Below are 23,563 nucleotides of genomic sequence, written 5' to 3' on the forward strand. Positions count from 1 at the left end.
TATAGCTCACAATCCCATCAGCCTTGCCAGCCACAAGCCAGTACTGTACAACCACAAACCAGGAGGCTGTTGTCTACTGTCTGTGCCCTTGTCAGAGCTTCTGCCCTCACTGTGCTCTTGTACCCTTGCAATGCCCAGTCAGAAAGCTATGGGTCAGGTGTAGCATTTGCTCATGTAGCCTAGCAGCCCAAAGGCATGGGATTTATTTTATCCAAGGTACAGGAGCATTACTGTTGGGAGATACTGACAACCAGACATGCTGTTCACTTGACTCTAGAACCATTCACTTTTTGCTTCCTCAATAAAAGCCCATGTAGAACAACTGACTCATATTTATTGGAAAGGGAGGTGGTATACCCAATTTCAGCAAGAAGTAAGGTAGGAAGACATGGAGGAAACTCAGCTTTGCTCTCAATTATATCCTGAGGGACTGAAGAGGAGCCATACCCAAACACAGTATAGAGTGGCTCCCACACAAGCACACTGGGCAGTGCAAGGATCTGCTCCTCAGTCATGTTCAGGAGGAGACTCAGTCACAAACTGCAGAGGAGGAGAAGGCACAAGCCTAGCCCCAACCACATTGCTGAGGCAGAAAGGGAAGAGCCAAGTCACAGACACCCAATCAAGATACAGAAAAGGAGCAAAAGAGGAAGGAAAGATGCTTGGCTCCTAAGCAGGGCCCAGAGGGGGAGGGAAGAACTCAGACCACGCTCTGGCATTCAGTAGGAAAGGCCTGAAAATGGTACATGATTAAAGACCAAGCATGGGCACAATACTGTTTGGCTTCCTCAGTACCTCAACCAAAAGAGATGAGGTACCTCGGGTATTCCAGGAGTTAAATACTACCTAGGGGATTCTGGGAGTAAAAACTACCTAGGGGATTCTGAGAGGTAAGAGTTTGTTCCTCAGCCCTAAACAAATCAAGAAGGTCCAGAATATAGGCTAGGCTATAGCTGCAGCCACTCATGACCCAAAATAAACATGAGTAGCACAGTTCCTTATCAACACACCACAGGGATCCTGGCCTTGCTGCCCTTCCCTCCCTCAATATCCACATGTGTACAAGCTGCCCTGATGGCTGGTGATTGTAGCTATCAGCATAGTTTCTAAAGACACTACTGGAAAGGTGAGTATTTTCCCCCTGCTGACATTTACTCCTTGGACCAGCTGAGGCACTGCTCTACTCTGATGGGGAAAGGTTTACATGCAGCACAGTTTCAGATGCCTTAGTGTCAGCTCAGCTGGCTCTCAGCCTACTTATTAAGTTTGGACTGCACTGCAAATTAGCGTCCTTAGTAAACCAAAGAGTGCTATTGGGCTTATATTTCCAAGTATAATGCAAATACTTAAATAATGAAAAGAGAACAAAGATGACTTTCTTAAAAATTTCTAACATTTTATAGAGAGAAGTGAGTATCTGCTGTCTTATTTTTTATAGGTTGGAGTTATATTCCAAACAAATATTCAATGGTAATGCAATGAGATTAATATATAGGGGGCTCTTTGTATCCACTGGGTTTGGGCACTCGGACCACTCATGGACACCAAAATGCTCAAGTCCCATTAAATACAATGACATAGTAACATGATACCCCTTAATGGCAAAATCAAGATTTGCTTATTGAAATTTATATTTTTTAAAAATATTTTCAAGCCATGGATGGTTGAACCTGCGGATAAAGGAATCCGTGGATACAGAGGGTTGACTGCAAATTGGACAGTGTTCGGGCTGTGACGTAAAGGAGACTGAATATGCAAGGTGTTTTTGTCAAGACGACGTCCATTCTGGTAGAACAAAAGGGTACCATATATACTTATTTTGGTAAATTATGGTAAAAAATTTGACCCAAAAACCCTGGGTCAACTTATACACAGGCCAATACAGTATCAAACCTGCTCCCCAGCCCAACTGTCTCCCAAGGGGACAGCCAGGGTGGGGAGGAGAATGGAGGGTCAGCGCTGGCTCCCCAAGCCTCGTCTCTACCTTAGCTGTCTCTCGGGAGACAGCTGAGGGGAGGGAGGGAAGGAGGGCAAGCTCTGGCCACCCCAAGTCTCGTCCCCACTCTGGCTGTCCACAGGAAAGTCAGTGCTGGCTCCCCAAGCCTTGTCCCCACCCTGGCTGCCTCTCGGAAGAAGGGCGGGAGAAGATGGAGGCCACCCACTTGCCCCCCAAGCCTCTCCCCAGCCTGGCTGTCTCCGAAGGAACACCTGGGCTGTGCAAAGGAGGAAGGGCAGGCGCTTGACCTTCAAGCTTCTTCCCCAGCCCAGCTGTCTTCCAAGGGGATACCAAGGGCGCTAGGAATTTTGCCCCCAACTTATACACATGTCACATCAAAACCCGTAAATTTGGCCACAAAAGCTGCCTCCGATTTATACATGAGGTAAACTTATAGTCGAGTATATACGGTAATCCCTTTGGGAAAAGTTGGATACAGATGCTAGCATTTGGTTTATAATTTAAGCATGTGAAGTTTGGTAGCCTGCCAACATGCTCAGCAATGAAGAACATGTGAAATCATTTTGAGAGAAAGAAAAGGGAGCATACAACATTTTGGTTACTCAAAACACCAACTAGATATTTGCATAGACAGCAATAATAAATTCAACACTGCTTAATAAAATGACTTATATCCCATTAATGGCTCATGCTCAATGCTCCTAGTGATAGACAAAGACTAATGCAAACAGGAAGTTGACAGTTTTGCTTCCAGTAATGATGGTAAAACAAAATATTGGCATACTGTTTGACAGAACAGCAGACAGATTTAATACCATATTCAGCTAGAAAAATATTAATGTATCCCAATTTTCAGATAAAATATACCAGGACAGAGCACAATAAATCAAACTGATTAAAGAACACCCATCAAAATTTTGAAAGGTAGAAGTTTGTTATAAATACAATTTAGAAAGCCAGTGTAGTTTAGTGGTTTGAGAAATGGACTACGACTCTTGAGACTAGGTTTAAAATCCCCATTCAGCCATGGAAAGCCACTGATAACCTTGGGCAAATCATACTCTCTCTCAGAGAAAGGTCATAGCAAACCCATTTGTGTGATTCACAAAGACCATGAAGAAGGTAGGAAGGTGGAGACCTGGCATCAAAAAGAGTATCCCACAGACAAGATGAGGTTCTCTCGCTGGTTTGCAACACATTTCAGTCAGCAGGAGTCCCAGAGGAGAGTGTGCAAGGACAACTTCTATGAACAGGGAAGGGATCTAGCACCACCCTTAATACTGGCTGATTTGTTTTAGTGTGACTTTTCTGAAATCTCACTCCTCTTCCTCAGTTACACTAGGGAAGTTGACTGAAAGTCACAAAAACACATGCTAAAAGAAATCAGTTAAAAGTGTGACTAGTTTCCTCACCCACTTTCCTCTTCATTGCTCTTGTGATCATTGTGGTGGGTTTACAATTATTTTTTTCAATTTAAGTATATTCGAAAGAAAGATACATAAACAATGCATCAACCATTTCAAAAGTTACTCCTACATTGGCTCCATGTTATCTGGATTCTGAAACCTTAAGACAAAGCCCTATTTCTCCCCACCAGCACCCTCCCATATGGTGGGAACATGCGAAAGGGCCTTCTCAGATGATATTTCCAGGTTGTGGAACTCTCTTCCTGAAGAGATTGGGCTCGTTGGTGAAGGCTTTAGTTTGCTTGTTTCAGTAAATCTTTGAGAACTGACTGTGGTAAAGAACTTTCAATAATGTGCTCATATTTGTGGGTTTTTAAAAAAATGAATATGCTTTGATTGCTTTTAATACTCTAGAACAGTGGTTCCCAACCTATGCTCTGAGGAGCTCTTAGGGCTCTGCTTGCATTTTCCAGGTGCTCCGCAGCCACTCCAGGAAAATGAAATAAAAAATGGATGAAATTAAAGAACAAGAAACAAAAAAATAACACCACTCCTAAACACCACTAATTTGTAAGACGTAGGGTAGGCCTCTTAGGGGCTCCTCCATAGAAAATGATTGTAAAAAGGGCTCCGCGAGACAAACCCTGCTCTAGAAATTATGTTTTAATTTCTATCTGTTTTAGTGATGCGTATGTTTATCTGTACCTGTTTTAATGTCTGGAAGTGAGTTCCAAGGCTGTGAAAAAGATGCAAGATAAACAACAATGGCACATTATTTTAAAAAAATACAATTTCAAATTCTCATGTAATATCTTGATACTCGTACTCTACTTTTGTGAATGATACCGGGATTCTTTAGTGGATTCAACAGACCTTAGCAGTAGATTGTCAAGATGTCAGTAAATTGTCAGCATTTTTAACTTGATACAATTCACAACTGAATTCTGAGTAGCATTTAAAATTTAGCTTCAACACATCACTAACTAGATAAAGTTAGGTTAACTGTCCTACACACAAATAATTCCCACGTGCTATCATATGCTGTTCTAAAATACATTGATCTTTAGAAATATATAGTAAAATATGATATGAACACACAATGAACTATACTTAACCTACACAAGAGTAGCTTTTACAAGAGGAAATATGCTTCCTGCAGAACTCTATGTTTTTTTATAATTAAGAGACTCATAGAAAGATAACCTGAATGCAGTGCAAACTAAAACAAAAGGTTGTCTGAGTTGCTAAACCAGTTTTTTCTTTCTTTCAAATTCCATGCAACTGTAACACACTGCTATACATCAGATCTAGATGAATCCAGATCAACTCAGGCTTATCTGGACAAATCTGGGATTTATTAAAAGAGAAGCATAGGTCTTCCAGATCACACTAATGAATCTGGTTCTTTCTGAAGCACTCAGCATGATCTGGAAGATGCTAGGATGCATTTGATGCACTCCCATGATACCTTTACAAATAAACAAACAAAATAAAACGCCAGGATTGGGGCAGGGGGATTGAAACTTTTCCAGCAGCAACCTACAGCTTCCAACCAGGAGATAACTAGGACTGTCCTTTTTACATCTAATCCAAGCCAGTTTGCACCAGGATGTAAAAGGAAACGCTTTGTCCACAGAACAATGAACAGTGAAGCCCTTTTTAATCCAACTGCCCCAGGCTAAAATAGGCATGCAAGATAAGAAAGGGCATCAAGCTACTCAGCTTTAGAATATTTCAAAACATTTCTCAGCCAAGGTGTGGCAACTTGTTTATGTGAGGCACAGAGACCATGAAGAACACCAACTATAAAACCTCCTGAATCTATTCTTGTGGAAGTTTGGAAGTCTGATGGTCCATCTATGCTGTAACCTGAATAAATATAAACTACCCCAAAATTCAAACTGGGGTAAGCAATTTGTTGAAAAATAAAGACTAAAATGTGTATTTTTGAATGACCAGGCCCAGCAAAAAAATCATTATGAGAACAGAAACACGCTTCAATTGATGTTTTATTTACCCCTGTCAACTTGTCCGAAATTTCAAATAGTCAACAAAAACCTGGAATGAGACATCTTTTCAGAACAGGAGAGAAGATGAGCCATCCTTTTGCCTACATTGGGAAGATGTCAGGGAAACAAAGTACTCTCAGCAAGCGCTTCTTGAGGCACAGGAGTTACACTTCTCAAATGTCACTGATGTTCTTCATTTTCAACACCCTTCTTCTACCAAGGATCATAGTGATCAGATATTACCAGCCCTGATTTAAGCTTATTCGGCTGCTTCTGGGAACTACGTTAAGGGGGGAGGGGCAGGGTTCTCATTCTATGGATTCCGTGGACAAGGGCATCATGTAGTTCGCAAGGGAATGAGAAGAGGGTGGTGCTGCTCCTTCCATCAGTCATGACCTACATGGGCTGAATGCCCTTGGCAAAAGATCCCACTGATCTTCACCATCCTACCACACCAGTGCAATGTGAAAAAAGGAAGACAAGATAGAACTAAGGGCCTAAATACCCTAAAGGTACCCAATCCTGCCTAATCCTGGAAGGTAATCAGGGTAATCTCTGATTAGTACTTGGTTGGGAGACCACCAATTAATACCAGGTGCTGCAGGATATATTACAATGGAAGGAAGTAGCAAAATCATGTCCAAGCAAAGAACACCCTATGGAATGGGGGGGGGGGGTCACCATAAACTGAAAGGAGACTTGAAGACATGCACACGCACACATACACACACACAAGAACTCATGCACTGTTACTGCTCCCATGTGTACTTGGGAAGTTCCACTGCTATCGTATTCCATTCCACTTCTAATGTTATTATAGTTACTATTAGTATCCCAATTCTGGCACAGAGCACTTGGCTATATGTTACAACTGCACATAAGCATTTCTGTATTCCCTCTGTGATGAGACATTATAAATTGGCATAGAATTCATATCATTTGCAAGACAAATCCAAGACACTGAAAGAACATTGCCCTTATTTCATATACATGTTGAGTGATCATGGTGATTCCACTGTTAATGTAGCTTAATTAGACGTGTGTGTGTGTGTGAGCGCATGTGTGTGACTGTCTTCAAGCCACCTGCCAAGTTATGGTGACCCCATGAATTTCATAGGATTTTCTAAGGCAAGCTTTACGACGGGGGTGCTGAAATGTTCTCAGCCTGACTCCAAAATATGAGTAAAATTTTGTCACTGTAACTTGAAAAGGTTTCGTTTGTATCACAAATTGCCAAACTGCTCTAATTTCTGATTTTTCCAGATCGTTGATAGAACCATGTCAACAAAAATTTTCAATTGCTGAACTCTAGTCCATCATTAGGTTCCTGCAGAAGAACACTCCAAAGGAAATCCATGACTGTATGATGCAAACATTGAGTGACACATACCCATCATACAGAACTGTAAAGAAGTGGTGCACCAACTTTCAGCATGGCGATTTTGAAAACAAAGATGCAGCAAGGTAGGGGAGGCCTTAAACAGTGTCAACTCCTGAAACTGTTGAGCATGTTCATGATCTGATTTTGGCATAGTAGTGGCAAATATCAGCTAAAACAATTGCTGAGACACTAGAGATATCCCAGGAACGCACTGGGATTCATAAGCAATCACACATGCAAAGGCTCTCAGCCAAGTGGGTGCTGAAATATTTGTATGCTGATCAGAAACAAAATTGAGTGGATAAATCCAAGTTGATTTTGTATCATTTTTAGAGTTCTAGTGATAATTTGTTTGGAACAACCAGTCACTGTTGATGAAACCTAGATATATCACTATGATCTAGAGACCAAAAAACAGCTCTTGCAGTGGTAGCACTTGAGTTCTCCACAGCCGAAGAAATTCAAGACTCAAAAGTCAGCAGGAAAGGTCATGGTCACAGTTTTAAGGGATAAGGAAGGTATTTTGATTACTACTAACTTCAGATGGGCCAAGGAGTTAATGCAGAATACTATTCTAACTTGCAGTGCTGATTAAAGGAGGTATTGAAGAAAACAGTGAGAGAAGCTGTGGGAAAGTGTTGTTGTTGTTGTTGATGTTTGGAGGACAATGCACCTGCTCACAGGGCTGACAAGATGATGGATGTTTTGAAGAATTTGGGGTAGGAGTACATACACCATCTACCATATACACTGGATCTTGTTCCATCTGGCTATTTCCTGTTTCCAAATCTTAAAAAACAATTTGAAGGAAATTTTTGAATTATTCAGAGGTGATAGCAGCAGCATAGCAGTATTTCAGTGATCAGAATTTGTTAAAAAGGGGGGGGGAGGGGGGTAAAGAAACTTCAGAAATGATGTGCCAAGTAAGTTTCATGGCTCTAGGTCATTCCCTTCTTGGTGAGGCTGACAACTTTCCAACATCCTCTCATATTCAGGGATGGCTTTGCCAGTTCTTTCCTCTGAAATATAGCCTAGAGCACCTGGTATTCATTGGCAGTCTCCCTTCCAAATAATCACCAGAACTGATCTTCCCTAGCTTCCAAGATCATACAGAATCTGGTGCCTTTACTACCCATTTTCTCCACATCCAAGAAAGAAGTTATCCATTTGCCTTAATGTATCAAAACTTAATGAATAATTCAAGAAACAAAGAAAAAGAAAGAAATGCAAAGTTTTACTCTTCTTATAGTTTATGTTCAACACGAGTGCCAACTTTGTTGCTCTTGGAGAGGACGTTTTTCATGTTCAACACCCCATCTGTTTTTTTAGTGTCTGAAATCATTTCAGAGTCTGCTCCACTGATTGCCGATTTGCTTCAGAGGAGTCAGAAGTGGTTTGCAAGGCTGAACTAAGTGAAAAAAATAGCTGGCACAACCTGAAGAGAAGGCGATTAGCTGCTAAGGCAGCTATGACAGAAACAAATAGGAACCAATAGGACAGAACACATGGTCAACTTTAATAATCAATTTGTGGTGTAAATTGGTTTCCAAAAAGAATTTTAAAAGAGCACTACACATATAGACACCAATTAAATCATTATCCTCTTTAACATACCGAATTTTGTCTTCATCAAGGTTAACCTACCAAACGCACGTTTATAGCCATCTTGTCCTTCAAAATGCAGAAGCTGGAAAGGCCTCTTATAACCAAGTAAATTAATCAGACACTGATGGGGCAGTGCCTCTAGTGGTATGCGATGTTTTAGAGCTAAGATACAGAACCCTGATTGTCCAGAACTACAGTTTTGTAGTTTTTAACTTCCTATATTTACATACCAAGTTAATTAACAATTAAAGGTATTGTGAAAAGCTTAGAATCATTTCCCCCTCTCTCTTTAACCACTGTATTATGAACCTATCTAACAGGCACCTATACAGCCTCACTGGTCACTTCTCTCCAGGATAAAATGGAACCATTGTTGAGCACCCTTTGTGTTCGGCCAGACAACCAATTATAAATCCATGTAACAGCTGCCTTGTTTAGCCCACATTTTACAAGTTTGTTTGCAAGAATATGTTCTCTTATGAGAATTATCACAGTATTTACAGTCGACAACCTCAGTATATCATTCTAAGAAACAAGTTATATAACAGTGACCTTAAGTAGAACAGGTCGGTTTGCTTTATACTTAATACTAAACACAGTTACTCATCTGCACATCTAAGTGGATTCAAATTTTACCAGATTATTCATGACCAACATTAAAATATCAATTACAAAATAACACGTTTTAAATAATCTATTCAGAATAAAATTGAATTTAAACAGCTTTACAAATGATTTAAATGATGGAATAGTATGCTCAGGTCCTCTGGCGGATGTTCACTCCAGTCAGCCAGTGCACTTTTTCCTCAGCTGCCCCTAGACTGTGGAATAACCTGCTAGAAAAGATTTGACAGCTGAATTAAAGACCAGCCTCTCCTGGCAGGTTTAGCCAGATTATTTTCAAACTCTGAGCTTTAAATGTGGATCGTTTTAGTATGTGTATGTCTTATTTGTCCTTTTAATGATGTGTGTTTTAACTGATGTGTTTTTAATGAATGTTGTTTTTTGTTAATTGTTGTTGTTCCCTTTCTCAATCCATGGGGAGAGGCAGGTAAGAAACTGTTGTTGTTATTGATTCAAATTACAAGGTGGGCGGTTCTTACTAAACATTAGGAAAAACTTCTTGACATTGAGAACAACTCAATAGCAGAAAAGTCTACATTGGAATGCAGTTGACGCTTCAGTTTCCAACAAAGAACACTTCTCATTACTTTTTCCAGGTGTGTCACTAAGGGGTTGTGGAGCTGTGCAGACTACACTAGGTGATACCCTGGGGGGTGATGCCACTGCTCCCCAAACATCTGCCTTTTGGTCGAAACGGTCTGTGGCATTCGACTGTGTCCCTTTAAAATGCTGAAGAAATGGTGTGAGTGAGGCAAGGCTCAGTGGGAAGAGAAAGGACAGGCCTCAGGGTTTTTTTTAAATATAAATTTTAAATTAATTTTAAAAATTTAATAAAATAATTTGTTATTTATTTAAAAGCATCACATCTTACCAAATACTTACTTTAATCACATAGAAATGTACATGTAAATACATCTAGACTGTGCATAAGACACTGTAATTTAAAGGTATAATTTTAATTTTGCTATTTGTTTATATCACAAATATTGCCTTTACATTCAGTGATATATGGGAATTACAATTTATGAGTAACTTTAGTACAAAACGTTACTAAGGATTCTATATAGTGTGGTATGGGTAGAGGTCAATGGGGGGGTGGGATGACACCATGAGATACCACACTGGTAGGGCCCAGCCCAATGACACCACTGCTCTTTCTTCCTTCTCAGCTCCCAAAAACCCTATTTAGATAATCTCCATTCCCATCTACCTAGTTGCCCTTATCCAACTCTACTTCTAATTGGTCTTCACTATATTTCTGCCTGGCACTAACTAACCTTTTTACGGGTAAGCCCCTGGTTTTCATCTTTGTCCCTGACAAGCCCCTCCTCACAAAATTCCATGAACTATGATTTCAGGGGGCAAAAATTACATAGCGTAGGTATTATTAGTGTTACTGTCAACAGTCTTTTAGGGTTTACAAAGAAAAGATGGGACAAAACTGGAGGGAAGCTAACTATGCTTAGATAACAAATATCTATATGCATGTCAGAGATCTTTGAGGCTCAACAAGTTATAGTCAAGGTGACAAAGAACTGCCAGAAGCAGGAACTCCATTATTTTGTGCAGAGCGTTTCTCAATACAGTCAGCCCTCCTTATTCACGGATTTTTTTTATCCACGGATTCAAGCATCCATGGCTTGAAAATATTATAAAAAAGTATAAATTCCAAATAGCAAAGCCTAATTTTCCATTTTATATAAGGGACACCATTTTGCTATGCCATTATATTTAATGGGACCTGAGCATCCACAGATTTTGTTATCCACGGGGGATTCTGGAACCAAACCCCAGCAGATAACAAGAATCCACTGAATCCTCCTTGGGAAAATACAACAGGGCTTCTTACTTGACTCCCATGCCAAGAGCTCAGAAGGCCAGAGGAGCCTCTCTCAGCTGGAATACAAAGAGTTAACTCAGGGTCTGCCAAGCAGCTTCTGTGCCTGCCTCATTCAAATTCTCATCAGCAATTGGTCAGAGAGTGCCGTCAATCAGCTGGCCCTCCTCCCTGGGTGACTGACGGCTTCTTCCGACCAGTGGCTGCCTCTGCTCACGCCTCTTCCACATTCTCGTCATCCATGCATGCTGAATTTTTTTGTAAAATAAAAATCTATAAAATAATGGATAATCAGGATTGGGAAGAAGAACTTGGTATATCAACACTAAGATAACTGCACCAGGAGAATACTGCTATAGGTTCCTTCTAAACTGGGCTGTGAGTGATGGGAAGATATGGTTCATCCTCCCCTTCCAGTACCTACATTTCCCTGCTCTAACTGAAGTACTGTGAGTTCATAAAACAGAAGTCTCTGCAGACATTCCCAGGTTTAAACTGCTTGTCTATTTGTGAAAGCAAATGCCCTTGGATAAGTCATTCTCACACTCTGCCTCAGAAATCTAGAGAGAAGGCAGAAAGGGGAGCAAAGCATTTTACCTTCAGATTGTTGGAAGGAGGGGATAGGGCACACCTAAGATTATAAAACATACATTATGTACAATACAACACTATAGGCAAAGGCTGAATATCATATATGATGTATTTTTTTTAAATTTGTTACTCATCTGTTAATATGCTAGTGAAAACAAACTAGTAAGACACCATCTCTGTTAAATTCATGAATGAAATAAATGAAAGCTTATTTGCTAAACACTCTCACTGCACAGCTGATTTAACAGAATGTTCCTGACTCAGTGTAAAAAGAATGCCTCAAACTCTTGGCAAAGACACAGCATCCTGAATCTAGGCCATATGAATGTCACTTCATTGTTGTTAGTGAAAGAAAAAAAGTGCAACTACAATCAAACCCTAGCCAGCACTGCAATGACAATCTGCCAACTAAGCAAGCCTTTAAAAAAAATCAGTTGAAAAAAGTGTTGCTGAGTGCATACATTCAGTCATTTAACCACATATAACCATATATAGAAGAGATACCAATAAAATCAATTTTAATTTAAGTCACACAAACACTTGTTAATGAGCAACCAAAAAGAATGTCAGGAAGCAGCCCATCACCAGCACATTACATATACTGTAGTTTTACGTGACAAAAATAAGAATTTTGCCATTACAGCCTAATGGACAGAATAAAGGAAACCAAACATCTCAATTCATCATCAGATCATGTAAACCATAAACTTCTTCATGAATGTACAGTCGCCCCTCCTTATCCACAGATTTTTTTATCCATGGATTGAAGCATCTGTGTCTTCAAAATATCCCAAAAAAGTATAAATTCCAAACAGCAAACCTTGATTTTTGCTCTGCCATTATATTTAATGTGGAACCAAACCCCAGCGGATAACAAGGTTCCACTGTATTGGTAACAAATTGTTCATATATTCATCATAGATGATCCACAGCAAAAGAAATAGTGGTGGAGTGGAACCATATGAACCTACAACTAATTCCAAAGTCACTGGAAAGCAAGTAATCAAAGATGGTAGAAAAGTACAGAACAGTGGCCCAGTTCTCCTTAGTATTAAAAGGAAAGGACAATGTATACAACCACCTCTAATTATTGCCTGCAAAGCTAAGCATTATGCTAACATCCAATTCAAAAAAGAACATTGTAAAAAAAATTTTAGAAAAAAGATCATACTGTTTTGAATTATCCACAATTCCCTAAAGAGACCCCCATCTCGCTATTGCTGTTACTGCTAAATGCCCTATGAATGAGACGTCTAGCAGGTCTTACAGACTCAGAGCCCTGGCCTCCTTGACTGAGTGCAATCTTTCTCTTATCCTACTTTCTTTTACCATACCCAGAATTATTGTCTTTTCTAGTGAATCATGTCTTCTCATGATATGGGCAAAGTACAATAATAGTCTCATTTACTCATCCTGGCATCTAACTGTTCAGGCTTGATTTGCTCTAGCACCCATTGATTTGTCTTTTTAGCAGTCTATAGTATCCATAGAACTCTTCTCCAGCACCACATTTCAAATTAGTTGATTTTCTTCCTTTCAACTTTCTTCACTGTCCTGCTTTCACAATATGATGCCACGGACAATCCTAACTTTATTACTCAATGATATAGCTTTACATTTCAAGAATGTGCATAGTTCCTTCATAGCTGCCCTTCCAAGTCCAGGTCTCCTGCTGATTTTTTGACTGTAGGTTCAAGCAGAAATTCGGATCGGATTCTCCGAGTAAGGGGAAATCTGCAAATGCTCGTACCCCGTTGCATACAACAGGGGTGCATGCTCATGGCTTGGGGCAGTGAACGCACAATTTCTTTAATTGCTGCGTAGCCTCCGCGTAAGCTGGAAGCCACATATAGTGCGCCCATGTATAGTGCAGGCGCACTGTACCTTTATTGGGCAACCAAAATACAGAAAGTACATCATGCAAGCTTTTAAAATTTTCACTGGCTTCATTATCAGACAAAGATGTTAAAAATCATACAGGAGAAAAAAGAGATGATGCAAAATCACTTTTCTTCTCCTGTATGATTTAACATCTTTACCTGATGAAGAAACAAGTGAAGTTATAAAAGCTTGCAGAAGGAAAGTAGTGTGTTGAAAGAAAATGTCTATAAATCTAGTGCTGCAGAAGTCTGCCTTCCCCACTGCTTCTAATATTTGATAGCTTTAGTATACTTAGGAATTGAAGTTTTGTTTCTTTTGTAGGAAGTGTATACTTTTTTGTGCATTCTCCAATTTTCTAAATCTCAGGTCCAAAACACAATGCAGAAATAATCCAATTTGGGACTGCTTTAACTGCCCTGGCTCAGTGCTAGGAAACTCTGTAAATTCTATTTTATTGTGGCACCAGAGATCTCTGACAGAGAAGACTAAATGTCTCACTAAAGTACAGTTCACAGAATTCCCTTGCATTGAGCCAAGGCAGTGGTCTCAAACTGGATTATTTCTGCAGTGTGTCTTGGACCTCTGATGATATTTTTGTTGTCTGTTAAGATGCAGGGGTTCCTAACCTTTTTGACTCACTGAGCCCTTATTTTTATGGCGGAACCCCTAAGAAGTCTACCCTATATCTTACAAGTTAATGATGTTTAAGAGTATATATAACAGTGGTTCTCAACCTTACTAATGCTGCGACCCTTTAATCCAGTACCTCATGTTGTGGTGACCCCCAACCATAAAATAATTTGCATTGCTACATGCAAATATGTGTTTTCCGATGGTCTTAGGCGACCCCCGTGAAAGGGTCGTTCGACCCCCAAAGGGGTCCCGACCCACAGGTTGGGAACCACTGATATATAAGAATATATTCTTATTATTTCATTTCATTCAATTTTAATTTCTTTCATTTTCTTGGAGTGGCTGTGGAGCACCTAGGAAACGCACGTAGAGTCCTAAGGGCTCCTCGAAGCACAGGTTGGGAACTCCCGGTCTAGAAAAATATCAATGCAGGTTGAAGCCACTTCCCTTCACCATGTGGAGATTGAGCAATAAAGGGCAGATAATACAACTGAATTCCATTATCAAGTGAAAAGTAATTTCCTTTGAAGTAACATCCATCTTATACTGATAACCAGTCATGTCCCACTACTTTTAGACAGCTCATAGTAAAGATGTAACCAAGAAACCGTCTAATTAAAAAGATTGTATGTACAGCACTGTGTAAATTTACAGTGCTATATAAATAAAGCTTAATAATAAGATGAACTTCTCTCTCAGTGGTAGACAATACTGAATTTTCATTGTTGATTCATGCTACCATGCAAAGGATTACTTAGAAAATGCCTACATATTACATTATACGTAGCAAAGTAGAAACCAGAGTGTTCTATTGTCCTAATAGGTGAAGATATAGTTTCTAAAACTTTCTGAAATCTATGCCTACTTATAATGTTGCACCATCCTCTGTTCCCAACAGTAAGATATGCAAAAGGGTGAGGTGTGTTTTCCATAACACTGGAACGTGTGTTAGTATGTTGTCCTGTGTACATAGTGTGTAGATCTATGGTCTAGGATACTATTTCTACCACTAAAAACTGAAGATGATCTCTTTGGCCCACTCCTAAAACCACTGACATCTCAAAATGTCATAAGGGCAAACAGCTACTGTTCTGAGTTCCTTTCCTCCTCAATTACATTCAGATGATAAATTTCAGGGGAGATTGCATTCCCACTGTCCAAATACTTATTACAGGGCATTCAATCCACCAAAATCCTGGGTAAAGAGAGTTGCAGTCTCCCTTGACTTATTATTACAGCTATACCAGTAAACATACATTCTCTTCCAGGGGCCTCAAGGAGCAGGGGACTGCACAATTTGAGAATAAATGAACTAAGGACAACAGTTCCCCAAAAACTGCTGAATGCACAGCAAACAAAGATGTGTCTTTAAAAAAATAATTATTGGGCTTACTGTGAAATAATTATATTGATTTAATAGTTCAAATAAAGCCAAGTTAATTTGCACAAGGTTTACATTTGCAATATAGCTTATTCATGGTCTGCAGAAAATTGATTCACCTTTAAAAGAACATTTTGTGCTAAAGGGAACTATGGAAGAATGCTGGTTAGATCATCTGCAGAGGCTGGGATATAAACGGTTACCTTTCATTGCAAGAAACTATGCCATTTTAAAAAAAAAACTCACAGAAAAAATATTGTAATTCTAAAAACTAGAACAAGGAAGCAGATGCTGCAGTTGCCTGTGCTTATCTATATTTCCCATTTGTCTTACACAAAATAGTCTGCTTTTCCCCAGCTTAGCATTCAGGAATTAGCATGCAAGGAGGAACACCCATGATGTAGCTGTCTCAGACAAGATAATATACTTACAGCTGCTGCTCCATGACTTTAGCAGGGATTTAATGTTAATTTCAAAAAGCACAGAATCCTGTAGGCTCAACATCATGTCTCAAGGAGCAGCTGCTGCAGCGGCAGCTACAATTATGTTGGTATGGCTTCTCTAACGGTCATCCCTTTTTTTGCTCACAGGCAACAGTTTTGGCCCACAGCATCAGTGCTTCATTACCATGCAGTCTCCGAATGACGCACAACTATAGTAGAAATGCTGCTGAATGCAGATGAACCCTCCAGTAAGGAAAATAAAACTTGCATGCTTGTCATAATAGGATGCCCTTCAGGATGCTATTTTCCAGTGATGACACACACTGATCCAAAATAATACAGGGAAAGTAAGTTCTAGTCACAGCTGTTAGTTTGTCAGTTTGTTAGTAAACAGAGGAGGGTGGGAGTTTGGCACTTCAGGCTGTAAATTTTTGAATCAGCTTTCATTGGTTCAAGACTAAAACAGAAGGAGGGAACAATCTTATCAGTTTGCAAATTGCAGATCAAATAATTTTCTATTATTGTGTATTAGATTTCACTGGAAATTGTTTTTCTTCTGCTTATCTGCAGCCAAGTCAATCTCTTCATAACCCCTTATGCCAGAGAATAAAAGCAGACTTCTAAGCAGGCTTGTGAGTTTATTTAATCCAGTAGAGATAATGTTAGCTAATAGAATAAGATGGACAATGGAAGTGTGATACCAGCTTTCTAAAATTAAAGCTCAAAGCTGATTTCTTCCTGACACTCAAATCCTATTCTCCAAAATTTCATTCCCAAAGTGTGTGTAGTAAAAAAAAAAGATTGTAGTGGCACATATATAGACAGTTTCTACAGAATATATAGTTTGACCCCATATAAAACTGAAAGCTCTGAAACAATGTAAAAATATAATAATTATTCTGTTTAGCGGTTGGCATGAAGTGTCAGGGAATAATCAAGATTCTATTTTTAAAGAAGTTTGGAAGGGATACAAGAGATAGAAATATTGGGGTCACTAAAAAACTAATAAGCTACAATTTAAAGCAAAGCCATTACAGATTTCACAATAAAATTTGAGACCCAACCCCCCTTTTTTAAAAAATTGTAACTACAGAAGTTAAACTATGTTTATATGACTAAATATTTGAGTTGAATAAATTTGTAATCTCCATCCATTTCTATATACCCATGGTGGCAAACCTGTGGCATGCATGCCCTCTCTGGCACGTGAAGCCACGTCTGAGGGCACACAAAGGCCACAGCACATAGGGGCAGGGGGTAGGGTGCACGTGCTTGGCCTGGCTTCTTGTCGTGGCTTGGTTCTCCCTCAGAAAACTGAGCCACATTCCTTCCAGCCAGAAGTCCCACCCTTTCCTGGTGGAAGCCCTGCCCCTTGCTATGATATGGGATTCTTAGAACTATAGTTTAGTGAGGTGTAATGAGGCCATCCATGGGGTTTTCTTGGCAAGATTTCTTCAGAGAAGGTTTGCTACTGCAATCCTCTGAGGCAGAGAGAGTGTGACTTGCCCAAGGCCAGCAAATGGTTTCATGGCTGAGCTGGGAATCAAACCCTGGTCTCCAGAGTTGCATGCTCAAACTGCTGGCTCTCTTTGTTCTTGCATGTTGTGCCTTCTGTACTTTATTATGCTTGTTGTTGTTGTTGTTGTGTGCCTCCAAGTCATTTCCAACCAATGGGCCCAGAGCACCTTCCCTCCTTTCCGAGCACTGATTCATGCCAACCCTAAGGTGAAACTATCATGGGGCAAGTTTCGTCAGAGCCATTTCCAATTTCCACTGCCATCCTCTGAGGAGAGAGCATGACTTGTGTGTGTGGTGCCTTAAGTGGTTTTCGACTTATGGCAACCCTTAGGTGAAACTGTCATGGAGGGTTTTTTTGGCAAGTTTCATCAGAAGGGGGAGGGGGTTGCTATTGCTAGCCTGAAGCAGAGAGAGTGTGCCTTGGGTCCCCCCCCCCCAGAAGTCCCATGACTTGGAAGTGGAAGTCCCGCCTCCAGAAGGCAGATGACCCACCTCCGGAAGTCCCACCCTGGCAATGGATAACACTGGTGTAGGAAAGCCACTGAGTTTGGGCAGTCAGTCTCTAAAAGGTTCGCCATCACTGCTATATACAATACAATTGTCCCTCTATATTAAGCATTCACGGATTACTGTATTTGCTGCGACCTCCACTACTGCCCTATATGTGAATGTTCTCTCTAGGCATTTCTAGGACCTCCAATGCAATTCTGTGACCAACATCCGGAAGCTGACCACAGAATCATGCTTAAGAACCTAAAAATGCCCAGAGAAGTTTAAAAAAACAAACAGTGTCCTATATTCACAGTATTTCCATTTTCACAGTGATCCTGATTCCCTTACCCCCAGAAAAAAATGAGCATCATCTGTATAAGTCAATGAAGTCAAAAGTAGATTTCTTTTTACAGAACAGCACAAACCCCAGTCCTGAATATGACTATCAGGAAGTTCGGGTTCAGGAAGAACATCTGATTACAAGAGTTTAAAAAATATATAAACTCATGCAAACATGGGTTGGTCTGTTCTGAGAGGGCTGAGGGGGTGATTTCATGAATGTTAACAAAAGAAAGGGCCAAACAAGTATCAAGTGGATCATAAACCGTTATGTTTTTGCCTACTAAAAGAAGCACAGTTAAACGAATTATATGTGATACTGTTTTTCCAAATTGTCAGCTTATCTGGTAATATAACACTCCAGCCGTGATCAGGCCAGGACCATGGTGACTACATGGCCCGCTCTCAATGCAGGCCACCACCGCTGTCCCAAACCTGCAGCCATCTGGAGTGGATTAAATCCACTCCTGGGAGGGATGGCTCTTGCTGACTTGGCACAGTCTCACTGTGGATTCCAGCTGCTTTGGGGGCATGTGTCATCTAAACATCATGGCCCCAAAGTGGCTGGAAGCCGCTTTATTTGACCTGTCTGTTATTTCCTGTCAGTTCAAACTTACTAGCGTTCAGATATGACAATGTGTTGCCGCCCTCCAGACTTGCCCTAGGATGACTGAGCTAAACAGAAGCACACCTAGGCACAATAGTTATGGGTGGGTGGATGGATGGATGGCTTTTCTTGTTCTTGAATTAATACATTTTTGTAAGCAGCACTGAAGGTCACTTTAATTAAATTAGTTGTATTTCTTTAAAAAAAAATTAATCCTGGTAGTCCTTTTTGGACAAATGTATATCCTTCCTAGTAGACCATCACAGATACAATCACACATTTTATTTCTGGCAACTTCTTCAACATTAAAAAAAACTAACTCTGAATCATATTCCAATATTGCCATCATGTCATAAATATCATTCTAAATTATTCCTAAAATTTATTCTAGCAATCTGTAGCACAGCTGTGGTTTTGTTGTCACTCAGTGCCATGACCCAATAATGTATGATAGTTCATTCCACTACTATTGAACTCCAGATTAGAATAGGAAGGCCCTGTCTGTGAATCTATTCATACCAGACATGAGAATTTTTTAGAACATTTCTACCACTTTACATTTAAAATATCTCAAATTAGTTTAAGACAAAAATAAATCCTATAAAACCAGTAGTTACAAATAATAAAACAAACCACCTTCAGTCCTGAAAAGAGGGAAAGACAGGATAATAACAACAACACAATAAAACAAACAAAAAAATCCATGAAAAACTAGGGAGAACTAATATTAACAAATTAGGAAAGCAATCAGAGAAATGCCTGGATTTTTTTTTTAAAGTTCTTATTTGATGAAGAAGCACCAAAAAGTGATCCAAAGAAACACTTGGCACAATATAGAAGAATCTTCTTTGCACTACAACCAAAGAAGCCTCACACCGTGATAGTCATGTCGGATGATTTTTGCAAATTAAAAATGGAAGTCAAAACTTCAATACAGTTTTGACTTGGAATCAACAGATTAACTGCTAACTGTACAATTCTACGTATTTTTACTGAAAAACATGAATTACTGAATTACTCCTTTAATTAACTTTTCAGTTCATTTTGATATTTCATAATTGAGAACCAGCTGAATAATAATAAATAGGGAGCAAAACATGAAAGATCAAGGATAGTGAGACACTTAAATGTATAAAATCAGAATGTATGGGCTAATCAATTAATATATGGCTTATACAGTGCGCCTGCATCATATGTGGGCGCCTTTTACGTGGCTTCCAGCTTACGCTCTAAGCCCCGTGCCATTTAATGAATGGTGCACGCGCCGGCAGCGCACACACCACCGCACACACAAGCCCCGTTATCCTCAATGGGACTCAAGCACAGATGGAACTTGCCTTACGCAGCAGGGTCCGGAATGGATCCACGTATAAGGCAAGGGACCACTGTACTCTTCTATAGTCCTCACCTCTTCTAATCAAAAAGCAAATCGTTCAGATATACCTACTTGGATAAAATGACCTTACATTTAGTTGCAACTATTATTCAGCCATGGAAACCCACTGGGTGACTTTGGCCAAATAACACTCTCTCAGCCTCAGAGGAAGGCAAAATCAAACCCTCTCTGAACAAATCTTGCCAAGAAACACCCCCCATAGTGTGCGGTGCTCATCTCTGTTACTAAGCTGAAGAGCTAGAGTTGTCAGAGACTACTCTGTGATCATATGGCCAGCATGACTGCACAGAATGCTGTTTACCTTCCCACCGGAGTGGTACCAATTTATCTACTTGCATTTGCATGCTTTCAAACTGCTAGGCTGGCAGAAGCTGGGACTAGTGATGGGAGCTCACTCCATCATGTGGCACCCGGACCTCGAACTTCCAACTTGCCAATTTTGCAATCAACGTAGTCAACGTCTTAACCACTTGAGCTACTGCATCCCCTTGGAACCCTTAGGGTCATCATAAGTTTAAAAGGCACAACAATAACAACAACAACAGTTACTACATGATATATTCCAAAAGAACCAGATACATCCAGAACTGGATTCTTAATCTCTGATTTGTGAAACGATAGGATTGTCTTTATATAGGTTACCTACAGTATGTTATCTAGCAGCCCTAACAATTAAAGTTTGGCAGTAAAATAATTATGCTGTTGATACATGGGTGAAGTTCTAAGGAGTGAGCAATCTACATTTCTCAGTGATTATACATGTCCATTTAAATGACTCTCACTTTACTTGCATATGGTGATTCAAAAGCCAAGTGAACACAAGCACAAGTTGCATGTCACCAATGATTGATGTTTTTAAACATCAGTTCCATGAAAAAGTCCATTTCCAGTTGCTGGGCAGCTGCTATTACCAGATTACAATTAGCAGAGATCTAAATGCACTAGACTGAGTGGATTAAAAGGGTTGGTGGATGCAGTAAAGTAGATACAGAAATAATTCTGAGCACTGACAGCTTGCAATGATAACTCTGGTAACAAGATGGCTCATTCTCACCAAAAATCTCTTTCAGACGTTACATATAATTTCAGTTGTCTTGAATAGCAGATACATTGGAGTTGCACATGTGGTCAATATACAGCTGAAGATATCATACATTCTTTATTTTATATACTTTGTGCACTGCAGTCAAGACAAAAAATATAGACCCCTGAGAGGAAGCTATCAGGACTTAGGGTCTTTCAAGTTATTTATTACCTCATTACTGATGTGGCTAAAATTTGTTACCTTTGGGGCAGCACTATTTGCAATGCATGGTTTGAAAAACCAGGTATACGTTTGTGTATACCACTGGAAAACCCAATAACAGAGAGCATACTATATGAATGTCCTGAAGATAATTTCTCAACACATGCCTTGTTACCACAGCTACAGTACTTCAGGGATGTAATAGAAAAAATGTGAAAGAGGAACAAAGGGATGCAGGAAAAAAGAAACCTGATGTTTGCACATTTATGCCTAAAATTATTGACAGAAACTAATCTATTGTAATCAAAGCAACAACTTAATACATGCAAGCCTTGACAGAATATAGGGCTGCTTAAAAAAAAACCCTACTGTGACCAGTCTAATGAAGCAATATCCTATTTTTTACTTTAAGAAAGCCAAAGTTACTGCTATTGTTTCTATTTAAAGTTTCAATATTTAGCATTTCTCTTTCACTTGAAAGCTAAGCAGAGTCAGCCCTTGTTAATATGTGGATAAGAGACTGCCAATGAATACCAGATGTTATAGGCTATATTTCAGAGGAAGGAACTGGCAAAACCATATCTTGGCTATTCCTTGGCTAACAAAACTCTATGAAATTCATGGGGCTGCCAGAAGACAACAGGCAATGTGAAGGCAATACACACACAATACAACAGAAAAATTAGTGGTTTAACCTCCAGAGATGCCTCCCTTTTTCATTATTGTAGTTATATTCAAAATCCATCACTTTTAGAAAAAAAATTATAGCTACAAATCCCATATTAATAAGATCAGTTTACCAAGTATCTACTTTAGTTATACAGGTTATAATGAAACATCATCTTTAATAAAAACAATTGACAACCTGTCCTCACTGTTTATCAATTTGTTTATGAACCATAATGACACAGCACTGCATATCCAAACTACAGACTAAATGGTCTATACATTTATACAGCTTTGCACTGCTATTATCACATCTTCAGCTACCTTCTCACAAGTCCTTAAAGTAGGGTTTTGTGTCTCATTTTATTCATTACCTCTGTCAGACCCCCATCTTCCATTAACATCTCACTGGTATTTCTGCAGTTTGCTGCTGTGTGCTAGGAAGAGCATTTCATTCCATTATCAGGATACAAAAATAGAAATAAGAAGATAATTTAAAGAGGATTCAGCTGCTGTCCACTATTGTAAAAAGCATGATTGCAGAATACTATAAAGCTGTATTTCACAAATGACTACCTCACTCACAGTTTTCTGCAATAGTAGCAATGCTGACTGATTTGGGAACATTTCAAATGTAATGGCCATTTGGCAGCATTTAAACAGTCCAAATACAGAATTAATCTTCAACTGAAGGATTAGAGTATTCTGTGCCAGTTATTTCAATTGCTCAACCAGCTAGAGTATAACCAGTGTAAATGTTCCAAGGCCTAATTTACTTCCACTGCTGAAGATTGCCACCTGCAGTCTTACTATCTATCAGTCATATACCACAATAGCATTACTTCAACATTACTATGAAAAGTAGCCAAAATATGAAAAAGTAGCATTTCAATGTTTAGTTTTCTGGATTGCCTGTCTATTACACTAAATAGCTATGTGAAGTGCACCCCTTGACAAGACTTTGTAATAACAAATCCGTGCCAGCAGTCAAGGCAGGGGGGTGGGGAGAGACAGGGCCACATTTGGCACAAGATGTCCTTTAAACCAAGGAAAGGTTTGAGCAATAACACTTTACAAATGCAATTACTTCAGTGCTAACAAATATAATATAGTTAATAGTACAGCTTTCAAATATGCCTACCTTTGGTAAACATATCTCCAATCTCTGATCCGTATGAATACTCCTCACTGCTCAGCCTACTGAGATATTCCACATGCAGTACAACAGCTTAGCTTCCCTTTAGACAACAGAGTACTGGACACCTAATGTCAAACCAGATTATATTTGCACATCCTTAATGTTTCAAGCCATTAAAATATCAGACGTTAGAGGAAGAGAGTCTAAGGCTGCATCCACACTAAAAAATAATGCAGTTTGACCCCACTTTAACTGCCAGTGCTCAATGCTATGGAATGCTGGGACTTGTAGTTTTTGTGAGATAGTCTTCTCTATCAGAAATTTCTGCTACCAGAACAAACTACAAATCCCAAGATTCTAATCAATGGAGTCATGGTGGTGTCAAACTGCATTACTTCTGCAGTGTAGATGCA

General features: G+C 39.6%; 1 protein-coding gene across 3 annotated transcripts in view; it reads right to left on the minus strand.

Annotated features, from left to right (window-relative positions):
* FRYL (FRY like transcription coactivator) overlaps positions 1-23,563 on the minus strand; it is a 183,589-nt gene that overhangs the window by 134,953 nt on the left and 25,073 nt on the right. Inside the window, exon 1 of one of the 3 annotated variants that reach the window (XM_089525213.1) lies at positions 15,737-15,794. The exons of the other annotated variants lie outside the window; for them this stretch is intronic. The gene's annotated coding sequence lies outside the window, so the exon portion shown is untranslated. Of the gene's footprint in view, positions 1-15,736; positions 15,795-23,563 lie in introns of those variants that run through there. 3 annotated transcript variants of the gene reach the window in all.

The sequence above is a fragment of the Sceloporus occidentalis genome, unplaced genomic scaffold (genome assembly GCF_023333645.1).
Source record: "Sceloporus occidentalis isolate IW3139 unplaced genomic scaffold, rSceOcc1.0.p SCAF_5, whole genome shotgun sequence".
NCBI classification, from domain to species: Eukaryota; Metazoa; Chordata; class Lepidosauria; order Squamata; family Phrynosomatidae; genus Sceloporus; species Sceloporus occidentalis.